Raw genomic sequence first — 12,932 nt, 5'->3', positions numbered from 1 at the left:
CACCCTGTTCTCTCTTCAGGTCAAAAGGTTAGAACAAGAACAATAAATCAATTATTTCCCAGTGTTTTAGTAAGTTGTTTATTTATACCCACCAGCCTTATTAAAAGAACAGTCTGTTGTGCAAGAGGATACACTCTCTCTGCCAAGAATTCTGGATTATCTTAAAATTAATCTAGAACAAATATTCAGAGCCAAGCGCCTGAAACAGCATGATTGATGTATTAGATGACACTACCCAGGATGTGTGTATCTCATATGGTTGCAGGCTCACCATACCTGAGTTGGTCCAAGACCCTTCAGTGCCTTAGTGGGCACATACCCCCCACCTCACATCAAGGTGCATAGTAACCAAGAGCTATCAAGTTATTTTGGCATCTAAGGCAGAAAATTCCACAAGCTCCTCTCATTGGACACTAAAAATACAATTATGATAAATTAAATAATTACTGCTTTGCTGCCCTTTTGAGACACCAAAAATAATCTACCTGAGACTTATTTATAGCAGAACAAAGTTGGCACCTCTATGCTGTTTAGTGCTACCATACTTCAGCTATTGAACAAATGGAATGATACCCTTTACTGAGCATCCTACACCATTTCAGAGTAGATTCTTTGGGCCAAACTAGATTTGACAGCAGAAGGTCCATGAGCACGTCTTCTGCAGTTGTTAAGGATGTATGTGTGTATGTATGTATGTATGTGTATTCTTGATGTTACTTATCAGAGGCTGAAAACAAGACTAAGGGGTTCAGTGTGACCTTCGAGATGCTAGGCAAATAGAAACAAGACAAAAAGGGATGTTGGGATCTGAGGAAGCAGATGTGTGCAAACACTGACACTGACACAGTTGACCAAACATGACTGTTAAACCCCAGACAGTCCTTCTGAAACCTGTCTTCAAGGCTAGACAACTACACACAGAGCTTTGGCACTAAAAACAGCCCTATAAGAACCCCACCACCCAAGAAGCAAAGAACTGTGGCAGCACCTGGCAGAGGAGGGCAACGGAGCAATTGTTGAGTGGAAGAAGAACAGCATGTCAAAGAGATTGACCAAGATGTGGCTAGGGCCATGGGGCAGTCACCATTGACTCCAGAACTGTGTAAAGATTGAACACATCTGACAGCAAATCAGAGGTCAACAGGCAAAGCAGTGTGTGCACCGCCAGAATCTCTGGCCTCGTTTATATCGGCTATATTAAAGGTTGGCCACCTTTAATCATGTGCTTGCATAAGTATCATGAACCTAAGCCATTTAGGCCTTTAAAGATAATCGTCAACACTTTGGATTGTGCTTGGAAGCACCACCTAGAGGCCTCCCATAAGCAAGCACCCACCTTTATTCTCTCTGCTTCATTCTGGACCAATTGCAATTTCTGAAGACTCTTCAAATGGAGTCTCATGTAGAGTACACTGCAATAATCCAATCCAGATGTTTCACCTTGGCTGAAGGAGAAAGGCTTAAAGTCTCGTCTCCCAGCTATGTAACTCCTAATATGAATCAGGCCCACCTGCAGTTGCATTTTTTCTTTTAAAAAACAGTTGGAGATCCAGTCACAAATCTCTTGCCATCTCATCTAACTGCGCCCTGTAAAACAATATTATTATGTGCTACATGTTCAAGGACAAATAGACTTGCACAAAGTAACAGCTATCCTTTCCCTCAGGGCTTTCCTCCAGCAAAAATGATATGCGTAGCTAATAGGAGGATTTTCTCCAAGGACAGCTGCTGTATTTTCTTTGGGCATCAATGACTTGTCTATCATGAGACCATAAGACTCTGAGAATGGGCAATTTGTTTCAGCTTGAGTTTGGTCAAAACTAGCATAGGTATAGCCATAAATCAGCAGAAGTATCCATCGGCAAGCACAATTACAGGACCAGTGTCCTTTATTGCCATCAGGACTTATTTACATGTTGTGTGAGGGATGCGGAAATGATCTACTTTTGATGAAAACTGGCTTCCCCAGCTGCCAAACCAGGAGAGTAGCAGAAGTGGCAGCTGCAGTAATTATTATTATTATTTATTAAATTTGTATACTACCTTTCAAGTTTCCAGGGCAGTTCACAACACACAAATACAAAATGAGAACACAAAATACAAAATAAAACAAAAACAAACCAATAACCCCACTCCCACAAATACATTAAAAAGGCAATAGAGTGTTAATTAGCCAAAGGCCTGATTATAGAGAAACATTTTCAACTGACGCTTAAAGAAATATAATGAAGGTGCCAGGCAAGCCTCCCTGAAGAGAACAATCCACATGGGGAGCCACCACAGAAAGGGCCCATTCTTGTGTTGCCACCCTCCAGATCTATTGTGGAAGAAGAAGTGCCTTAGATGGTGATCATAGGGTCCAGGTCGGTTCCTATGGGGAGATGCGGTCCTTAAGGTACTGCAGTCCTGAGCTGTTTAAAACGTTATAGGTCAAAACCAGTACTTTGAATTGGGACCAGAAACTAATTGGCAACCAGTGCAGTTGGGTCAGGATCAAACCATCCTACCTCAGTGAGCAACCTAGCTGCCAAATTCTGCACCAGCTAAAATTTCCTAAGCATCTTCAGAGGCAGCCCTATGTATAATGCATTGCAGTAATCTAATCTAGAGATTACCACAACATAGATGACAGAAGTTAGGCTTTCCCAGCCCAGATGGGGGCACAGTTGCGCCTACACCTGAAGCTGATGGAAGGCACTCCATGCTACCAAGGCTACCTGAGCCTCAAGTGACAGCAATGGTTTCAGAAGTACCCTCAAACTACAAGTGTAACCCCACCCAGAGCAGGCAACATTCCATCCATCTGCTCTACGGAATCACCCCCAGACAGTGCCTCAGTCTTATCTGGATGGAGCTTCATCCAGTCCATTACCAAGACAAGACAATAGTTCAGCACATCTACTGCCACACCTGCAGATGTAAAGGAGATGTAGAGCCAGGGCTTTTTTTCAGATGGAATTCAGTTCCAGCATCTCTCAGATAGGCACCATTGCCATATAACAGAAAAAGGAAAGTGTTCATGTTGAGTTCTGGCACCTCTTTCCCTAGAAAAATAGCACTGAATATAGCTGGGTGTAATCAGCATATTGCCGACTAAAACATTCCAAATTTACAGATAACTCCACTCAGCGATTTCATGTAGATGTAAAACAGCACAAGGGATAAAATTGAAACCCAAGGAACCCCAAATTGAAGGCTCCACAGGGCTGAAGAGCACTCCCCAAGCATCACTGTCTAGTCCAAATAGGACTAGAATCACCACAGATTGGGGCCACTCACACTCAATTCGGACAGCCACTCCAGAAGGATACCATGGTCAATGGTATCGAAAGCTGCCAAGAGGCTGAGGATAATTAACAGGGACACATTTTCCCATCTCTCTCCCAACAGTGATCATCATGCAGGGTGACCAAAGCAGTTTCTGCACCAAAACTAGACCTACACCACATTTGAAATTGATCTAGAAAATCTGTTTCCTCCGAGAGCACTGAAATCTGATCCATGTCTACCCACTCAATAATCTTGTCCAAGAAGGGGAGACTGGCAACTGGTCAGTAGTTAGCTAGATTTCCCAAATCCAGAGAGGGTTTCTTAGGAGTGGTTTGACAACTGCCTCCTTCAAGCAGGCAGGGACCACTCCTCTTGCAAGGAGGCACTGATCACTTCCCTGGCCCAGCCAGCTGTCCCCTCTCTGCTAGTTTTGATCAGCCACGAGGGGCAAGGGTCCAGAGCAAGTGGTCAACTTGACTGATTGAAGCACCTTGTCCACATCCTCAAGCAAGCCTTACCAACTGAAACTCATCCGAAATAGCAAATCTAGAAAGTGCTATGGACTCTCCTTCAGATTCATCTGCTGTAACAGTCAAGATCCTGGTGGATGCATTTAATTTTATCCTCAAAATGCTTTGCAAACAACTTACAGCAAGCTACCATCAGTTTTGGCACCTCCTTCGGGTCAGACTGTAAGAGGCCCCACACAACCTGAAAAAGTTCTGCCAGATGGCACAACGAGGATGCAATGGAGGCAGCAAAGTATGCCACAAGGTGGGCTTGATGACGAGCCCTCACCAGTATCTGATTGCATTCGAACAGAGTTTTCCTCCACTCATGTTCAAACCGCCTCCTAACTTGTTTTCTTGCCTTAAGTTCTGGAATATACCAGGGAGCCAAGTGGGCTCCAGGAAGCAGGAAAGGGCACATAGAGGCGCTCGTGTCAATGGCCCAAATCATTTGGATGTTTTTTTAGAGTTCGGCCAGGGCTTCAACAGGAGTGCCCATCATAGATGGAAAATCCCCCAGAGTCGTCAGGAAACTCATTGGGTCCATCAGCCTCTGAGAGCAGTAATGGGACTTAGGCCTTCTATAGGAGATGTCGAAGAGAAGAAGGCCATGTTTTGCAGTGTCCTCAAGATGAGAAAAACATGCCAAGCATGTTATACTAATGCCATGCTGAGACCTGGCACCCACCTCTGACTATGTTTAGTTTTACGTTTTAAATAGTAGCAAGAGAACTGTATCCTGTCTTAAATAACAGAGTATAAGAAAGCCTCAAACAAAAAAGCATATTGAGGGAAAGGAACTATTTAAAATAGCTCTTGCCAATGGCACAAGTACAGTTTATTTTGTGTGAAGCAGGTCTTTAATCACAAGAGAGGCCTGTGATGTAGTGACTAAAGAAGGATCTGTGCATTCTATTCCTGACTTTGCTAAGAGAGGAGGATGAGCCTTCTATGGATGCTTGCATGCTTCCTTCTCGAAGTGGTGGAAACATGTAGGGGTCAGTTAGCTATCTGTCATTCACCATGGATTGAAGATAAAGAATGCAAAGGAAACACAATACAAATGTGTGTGTGTGTGTGGGCGGAATAATCAATTACATAGTGTTATGTACCATTTGTGGCCTGAAAACAACAGTGGATATTTATCTTATTAGCTGGGATGCTTTCCTTTCCAAACATGGGATAGATAAGAGAACAATGGCAATTGACCAGTTTCTGTTGGAATTTTCTGACATCTCCACTTGAAGGCACCCCAGAAGCTGCAGATAGCACCATACACCACTGTCACACTGGGCAGCAATGGGGGATCTTCTTATCACACAGATCCTTAAAACTTTGGACTGGTTGCCAGTGAACTACCAGGTCCAATTCAAGGCCCTTGTAGTTGTGTATAAAGCTCTGAACAAATTAGAATCCTAGTATTTAAAGGAGTGTTTCCAATACCATCAGCCCTGTTAGTTGTCTCCTCCATGAGAGCCCTGGAGGGTGGCAATATGGGAATGTGCCTTTTCTTTGCTGGCTCCCCACTTGTGGAATGCTCTCCCCAGGAAGCCTTGCCTAGTGCCTTCATTGCATGTCTTTAGGTGCCAGGCAAAAACATTCTTCTTCTTCCAGGCCCTCGGCTAATTAAACAATCTATGTCCTTTTAAACTGTGGGGTGTTTGTTATTATGTTTATGTTCATTATTATGGCATGTATTTTTGTGTTTTTATATTGTAAACTGCTCTATGATCTTCAAATGAAGGGCATCACAGAAATTTACTAAATAATAATAATAATAATCAGCAGGAGTTGGTTGCTGGTTGGGGCCATAGGACAGATCCTTCTCAGTGGCGCTGTCCCATTTACGGAACTTCCTCCCCTGTAAGATATAGCTGACCCTCACAGTAAACATGTTTAGGTGCATTTAAAAACTTCATCCAGGCATTTTGGATGTAAATGCCGATTCTGTAGACTCTACTGCTGTTTCTAATGATTCCCTGATTTTTATGTTAAAGGCTTCTTTTTTTATTACTGTTTCAAAGATATTTAATTGCCTTTATTGTAATTCGCTCTGTCTTTCTTAAGGATGGAAGAGCAGGATATAAGAATGATGGCATAAATAGATAAACTCCCATTCTCCCTGACCACTGGTCATCCCGAAAACCACAAGTAAACCACCCTGCTTTGGCGTTTCCTTTGCATTGCTATTGTAGAACACTTTAACAGCAACAAATAAGGAGGATAGTCTTTCTTCCACTCTGAATCCCAAAGGAGGATGACAGCATACAACATTAAGAACAATACTGGAACAGCTGTGCACACAGCAGCCATAACTCCATGTGAGTAAAGGGAGTTCCTCGTTTATTACTTAACAGAAGCCAAAGCTGATGTTAAAAAACCAAAACAACAACTTGGAAAATTACACAGAGTCAACTGAATAAATTAATTTAAATTGAATCGAACCCACGACCCTGAGATTAAGAGTCTCATGCTCTACCAACTGATTTTAAGTTAATAGTAGGGTTGACAGCACTAAACGTAGAACTGTCTATTCAGAAAAGAGTCCCATTGAGTTCAGTGGGATGTACCCAAAGATAAATGGACTCAGGGTTGCAGCATAAATCAGATAAATGTCTCTTAATACAGATAAACTCACTGAGATGAAACCATTCATTCCCAGTCTGCTCAAGGACTGAGATAAACATCAGAAGCCATTCTCTCTGTTCTATTGCTTGGAGGTTAGGCATGAGAGACAGGACCTTTTATGTGGTGGCATCTTTATCGTGCAACATCCTTTCTGGGTAGATCCACCAGGCTTCTTCTTTCCATTCATTCAGATGGGCAGTTAAGACCTACTTGTTCCACCGGGCAAGATATAAATAAATAAATTAAACCCATCCAAATACTCAAGGTTCACAAACTGCTTTCCAACCTCAAAACAAAAAAAAATTCCTTCCAGTAGCACCTTAAAGACCAACTAAGTTAGTTCTTGGTATGAGCTTTCGTGTGCATGCACACTTCTTCAGATACACTGAAACAGAAGTTTCCAGACCCTTCTATATAGTGAGAAGGTGGGGAGGGGTATTACTCAGAAGGGTGGTGGGAATGGGTGATTGGCAGATAGCTGTGATGAGCCTGTTGACGACTCTTAACGACTGCAATAGGTCTTACAGGAAAAAGCAAGGGGTGAGAAGGTGAAAAATGGCTTTGTCATGTATAATGAGATAAGAATCCAAGGTCTTTGTTCAGACCAGGACTCTCCATGGTTTTAAGTTTGGTGATAATTCAACTTAAAACCATGGAGAGTCCTGGTCTGAACAAAGACCTTGGATTCTTATCTCATTATACATGACAAAGCCATTTTTCACCTTCTCACCCCTTGCTTTTTCCTGTAAGACCTATTGCAGTCGTTAAGAGTCGTCAACAGGCTCATCACAGCTATCTGCCAATCACCCATTCCCACCACCCTTCTGAGTAATACCCCTCCCCACCTTCTCACTATATAGAAGGGTCTGGAAACTTCTGTTTCAGTGTATCTGAAGAAGTGTGCATGCACACGAAAGCTCATACCAAGAACTAACTTAGTTGGTCTTTAAGGTGCTACTGGAAGGAATTTTTTTTGTTTTGACTATGGCAGACCAACACGGCTACCTATCTGTAACTGCTTTCCAACCTGATCATCATCTCTTTCATGCCCTTGCCTTATCCACTATTTTGGTTAACATAATAGAAATTTTAAAAACCCCCGGAAGGGGGTCTTTACTGCTAAAAGCTCTGAAATTTTAGCTACAGATATATAGTTATATCTGTACAGTTTGTAAAACCTTTTAGAAATCCTTAAGTTGCTTATCCTGATTGCCCAAGTTCATGAAAAAAGAATTGTTTATCCATTAAAAGCCATCCCTTTAGTAATGAGCATTAAAACCTCAATGAAGAATAAAAAAAGATTACTTAGTTCCATGAGATGAAGGTGCCTGGAAGGAAATTGAATTACAGGAAAAGAGATAAGATTTAAATTGGTAGCATTTTAAATAAACTCTAATAGTAATATTTTGTCTCCTTATAAACAGAGCAGGCAGATCTATCTAAATATAAGGACAGAGGGTGAACTAAACAGCCCAACCAAGCAGTACTTCTCACCCATGTTTCATTGTAAGGCGGGACTGGATTATCTTCATTTGCAAAACATGTTGGCTATCATTAGGTGTAAATATTCAGATTTCAAGACAATGTTCAACATGCTGCACAGGAAAGATTTGAAAACCTCTGTATTCTACTAGTAACTCCTTAATTATGCACCACACTTTGAGGACAGTAGAAAGGGGATGTTTGAATCAACTTGCAATCCAAATCGCTCCACCAATATAATTCTTTAGACCTGATTTGTACACGAAAAAGGACTTACAGTGCATTCTGCAGCCTGATTACAAAAAAATAATAATAAAGAAATAGTTGCTACATTTTGTTTCCCCAAGAGCAAGTTAGATCAAATCAAGAACAGGAGACAAGATTTTTGTGGCAAAGGATAAATAGAGGAATCAGCGTCATATACCGCTTTCATAAGCCTTCATGAGTGTGTGCCATTGTTTACATGGACATTAGCAGAAAGTCTTACTTCATTACAATGGCATAGTTCCTAACACTTGGCCTCCCCAAGTGCCGCAACCACCCAAACAAAAACTTCTGAATTTTTCCAGATGTTTTAGAAATCACCTTAACATTTTGGCAAATATTTTCTCCACCTCAAATACTGTAAAACAAGATCCTAATTATTTCTTATTTATTTATTCCTTCCCTGCCACAACCACCCCCAAATTTTCCTACTTTTACACTTCATGTAGATACTTCACACTAAGAAACTTCAAATTGTTCTGTATTGTTAGAGCCCAAAGGATCCTTAACAGCACACATGGGCATGGAACTTGCCTCAATTGTCACAATTTTATGCACAGCTTGTTTTCATTAGTTTTGGAAACTCTGTATGAATTTATTAGCACTGAGAGTTTGCACTGTATTGCTGAAGCCAAGTGGACACAATAAACATAAAACCACTGGTGTTTGAAGCAGCTACATGTTACAGTTTGCATCAAAACCCTTTACTTATATCAACTAGTTGTTGGAGAGGAATGACATTTTGCCAAGTTTAATATTATTTGCATTCTGCAAACTTTAGCAAAATATCATTTGCTCCAATTATTGGTCCCCTTTGGCTTTCCAAAGACAATTAACTGAGAACTATTTGTCCCAAATCAAATCAAATAGTCCCCAAGCAACATAAACACATCTTTAAAATGATTTGTCCTCACAGTCAAACGGAAGTTCTACATCATTACCTACGCTACTCAAATATCTGTCTCCACAGAAACAAATGGAAAGACCTTAACCTTTATTGGGTGAAACTGTGTAAGCTGTGAGGCTAACAAAGGGAGTTTGTATATTTAGCTTCCTCTGTATAATCAATCGTGAGCACACTATTTTTCATACTCCCTGAGAGTGTAATGTAACAGGTAATTCTAGACATGCCTGCTCAGAGGTAAGATCCACTGAGTGCTGCAGGTCTTATTCCCAGGTAGGTAGGTGTAGAATTACAGCTTTAATTGATGTTGTGATTTAAATAAAAAGAGCAAACTTTACCAAAAGACTATAATGCACCCATAAATATACTCTTCCATCACAATGTTCACGGCAAATACACCATGGGACTTCTGAATAATACTGATATACATTACAACAGCCTTCACAAACCTGGTGCCCTCCAGATGTTTTTGGACTACAATTCCCATCAGCTGTTGGCCATGCTGGCTGAGGATGATGGGAGTTGTAGCTCCAAATATCCAGAGGGCACCAAGTTTGCAAAGGCTACCTTACTGGGCTGTTGTTAGGATTGTTGAGATAATTATAACGTTGAACACCAAAAAAATAACCCCACTATAGAAATGATAAATTTCATTACTACTGTTGTTAACCATGCTGTTGTTTAAACTACACACTCTGCCTAGCAATGTTGGTTTTAAAAATAAGGAATAATACTGCTTAATGAGCTTTTCATAACGTCATTCATCCTTTTCATATTGCTACCACACTGTTCAGACAGGGCCAGTGTATTTTGGATATTGCTCCCCCACTCAGCGCACCAGTATAAGATGTACAGGCTGGTTGCTGAATCTCTCTCTCCCTAACACACACACACCCACACACCCACACACACACCCTTGTTGGCTTTCCACATGTGTTATTCTGATTCAAGCACAGAAACCTGTTAACAATTGTTAAGTAAATGTTGCTTTATTAATTGTCTACCACATCTTAGGTGTTCCCATCACCACTGTTTGTGGTTACAGAAAAATTATAGCCCAGGCACATATATAGGCAACAGCTCTCCTTACATGGTAGCCATTTAGGAAACTGCCCTGTCAGGAAGAAGAGGAAAAGAAGTAGCAAGGGAAACTATCACCACAGATGTCTCCACCTGCTGTTGCTCCAGCAGCTCGAATGGGGTTCCTCATGCTCTCTCTCTCTCTCTCTCTCTCTCTCTCTCTCTCTCTTTCATCAGTGAAAGTTGTCTGCCTCCTCTCACACCTGACTTTTGTTTCTGCTGTAGATGGCAGGAAGGAGTCTAAGTAAGGTTAAGAGAATTTGAATAATGTACATTTGTCAAAGAGCAGAATTTGAAGGGAAAGGGAGGGACAAGTGCTCATGGAGAGAAACGACATTTTTTGTTGTTGTTTAATTATTACCTCTTTGGTCTGCTCAAAACTTCCATACCCAGTATCTATAATATGAGTTATTTTGGGGTAATGAGAAATAAGATGGGTGATGAAACTGGTGTAAGCTGCCCAGCAGGGCCAGCTCCCAAGATTGGGTGCCAGTTGCAGAGCAATAAATGGCACCCTTCCCACCAAATTAAGATACACAGTACCGAAGGCCATTCAAGTTGTTTTAGCATCTGAGGTAAAAAGTACCACAAGCACATCTTCTTCCTCCCTGGTAGTAAAGATGCAATAATAATAATTTAAATAACTAACAACTTGCTGCCTTTTCATGACATCCAAAATCTGCTGTTCGAGGCAACCATCATGCTCTGGCTAATGGTAGGGCCACCCCTGCTCCCCAGAGCCCATGAAACAGCATGTGATCTGTGTAAATGTATTCACCAATAAAGGCATACTGTCATGCTAAATCCATGGTGAAGATATAAGGCACTCATATGAACTTTCAAGTTTCATGCCATAAAGTTCAAAATGTACACTGTTTTGTAACGGCAAATAAGCTGCATGATATACTGCTTTAAATAAATTACATACATGCACAAAGGGGGGGGGGGATAAATATGGTTTACTGTCTCACAGTCTCTAGTGCATGGATATACTTTTGGGTATTACACTTGTATCTGATGATACATGGGGAAATATGAGTAATATTATAAACATGTATGTCTCTGAGAGAGATTCCATAGACTTTTGAATCAATTTCTGAGACATGCTGAACACAAGTCTTCGCTCAGTAACACTTTGCTCAGTTAAGTCTCACTTAATGATTTTATGTGTCTTCTTAGATCTTCCAGATGGTGAACTTGCAACTTTAAAAAGCAACATGAAAAGCAGCCGCAGCTCTTTTAAATGGTATGTCCACTTGTTTGATTGCCCAATTATAACTGGATATTATAATGATAGATTGAATGAGATTAAAAATGAAAATGGGAGATAGTGGTAAGCACCTTTATTAGTACTCAGAGTGGAAAAGAATATCATATTGATCCCATAGCATGCTAGCAGTGATAATGCTCAGATCCAGAATTTCATATCTTGGATGAAATGGGAAATAACTGAAACTGAGAGGCCAGGATTACGAATTCCATCAGTATTTATATTTTATTCTTCCAGCAGTTATAATGAGCACCACCTTTGGGGGCTCTGAGCTACATTACTCATGAATCTCTAGCTTTGCTCCTCTCCTGCCATGTGGCAGGAATTCAAAGGGTGGAGTCCCTTTCCCTCTGGAAATATCCGATAAAATTCTATGCTTTCCCCCTCCTGAACCCCTTTTCCTATTCCATATGGCCCAGACAGGATTTGGGTGTGGGCTTTTGCAGTCACGAACAATGCCAAAAAAGGGCGAAGAGAATGTGGGAAGGAGAGAGGATGACAGCTTAAGCCATTACATCATTGCAAGCATGCTCACCTAATCAACACTCAGACAAAACTGATAAAAGAGATTTTTGCTTGGCTGCTAGCCTGCTATTTCAATAGCTTATTCTTCAGACAATGGATTAAATTATATGAATATCTGGGTTCTATAATCTTTGTAAACTTTGAAGCCTGACTGAAATAATTTGAATGTAATTGCTTGAATATTTCACTTCAGCTCAGGTAATTTGTCTTTTAGTTGTTTATTAACTATTTGAATTTAAATCTGTAATGATTAATCACATTATGAATTTTCTCTTCTAGGCTGCACTTAAGTCTAACTGAATGAACACACCATCTCATAGGTACACATTTCAAATAAAATTAATTTGTAAATGTCAAAATGAAATTTAGCATCCAAACTGTATAATTATTAATTTGTAGGGAATGTCAGGTTCAGGCTACTTGAATATTCCATTACTCATGCCAAAGGAAACTTTTCTTGAACCGTTAATTTAATATTTAAGCATCTTTTATGAGGCCAAAAGCAACATCAAAAACATTATCTTGACATGAAAAGCAGAAGCTGGCTTGTATATTGATATAGTTTTCTAAATAACATAATTAACAATCAGCTGCGATTGCAACATTCTTATTTAAAACAGATTGACCACAAACATGGTGGTCATCAGGACTGAAATCTGGAATGTCAGATCCACTTCAAGGGGTAAAGCTTCCTACATAGTATGGACAGACAACATGGCACCCTCCAGAAGTTGTTAGATACCCTGCAGAATGGCTAATAGTCAGGGATGATGGGAGTTGGAGTTCAATAATATAAGGAGGGCACTGTGTTACTTCTCCTGTATATAAAAATCACACTTGCAAATCATATTTAGACATGGTTGAGATTGCCACACATGACATGGTAGTAGTTTTCTCAGTAGCGGCACCCACGCTGTGGAACACCATCCGATCAGATGTCAAGGAAATAAACAACTATCTGACTTTTAGAAGACATCTGAAGGCAGCCCTGTTTAGGGAT

The 12,932-nt window shown here is 40.7% G+C and overlaps 1 protein-coding gene and 1 long non-coding RNA gene across 2 annotated transcripts in view; one reads left to right on the top strand and one right to left on the bottom strand.

The window, feature by feature from the left end:
• CD34 (CD34 molecule) overlaps positions 1-12,932 on the bottom strand; it is a 43,633-nt gene that overhangs the window by 27,194 nt on the left and 3,507 nt on the right. The gene's annotated exons all lie outside the window — the stretch shown is intronic.
• Positions 5,977-12,932, top strand: part of LOC307218140 — a 41,432-nt gene continuing 34,476 nt past the window's right edge. Inside the window, exons 1-2 of the long non-coding RNA XR_013839816.1 lie at positions 5,977-6,100; positions 11,317-11,383. This is a non-coding gene — a long non-coding RNA (uncharacterized lncRNA). The remainder of the gene's footprint in view (positions 6,101-11,316; positions 11,384-12,932) is intronic.

The sequence above is a fragment of the Podarcis cretensis genome (genome assembly GCF_951804945.1).
Source record: "Podarcis cretensis genome assembly, chromosome: 6".
NCBI classification, from domain to species: Eukaryota; Metazoa; Chordata; class Lepidosauria; order Squamata; family Lacertidae; genus Podarcis; species Podarcis cretensis.
The sequence above is the reverse complement of the archived record's forward strand: the minus strand, read 5'-3'. Positions and strand labels throughout refer to the sequence as shown.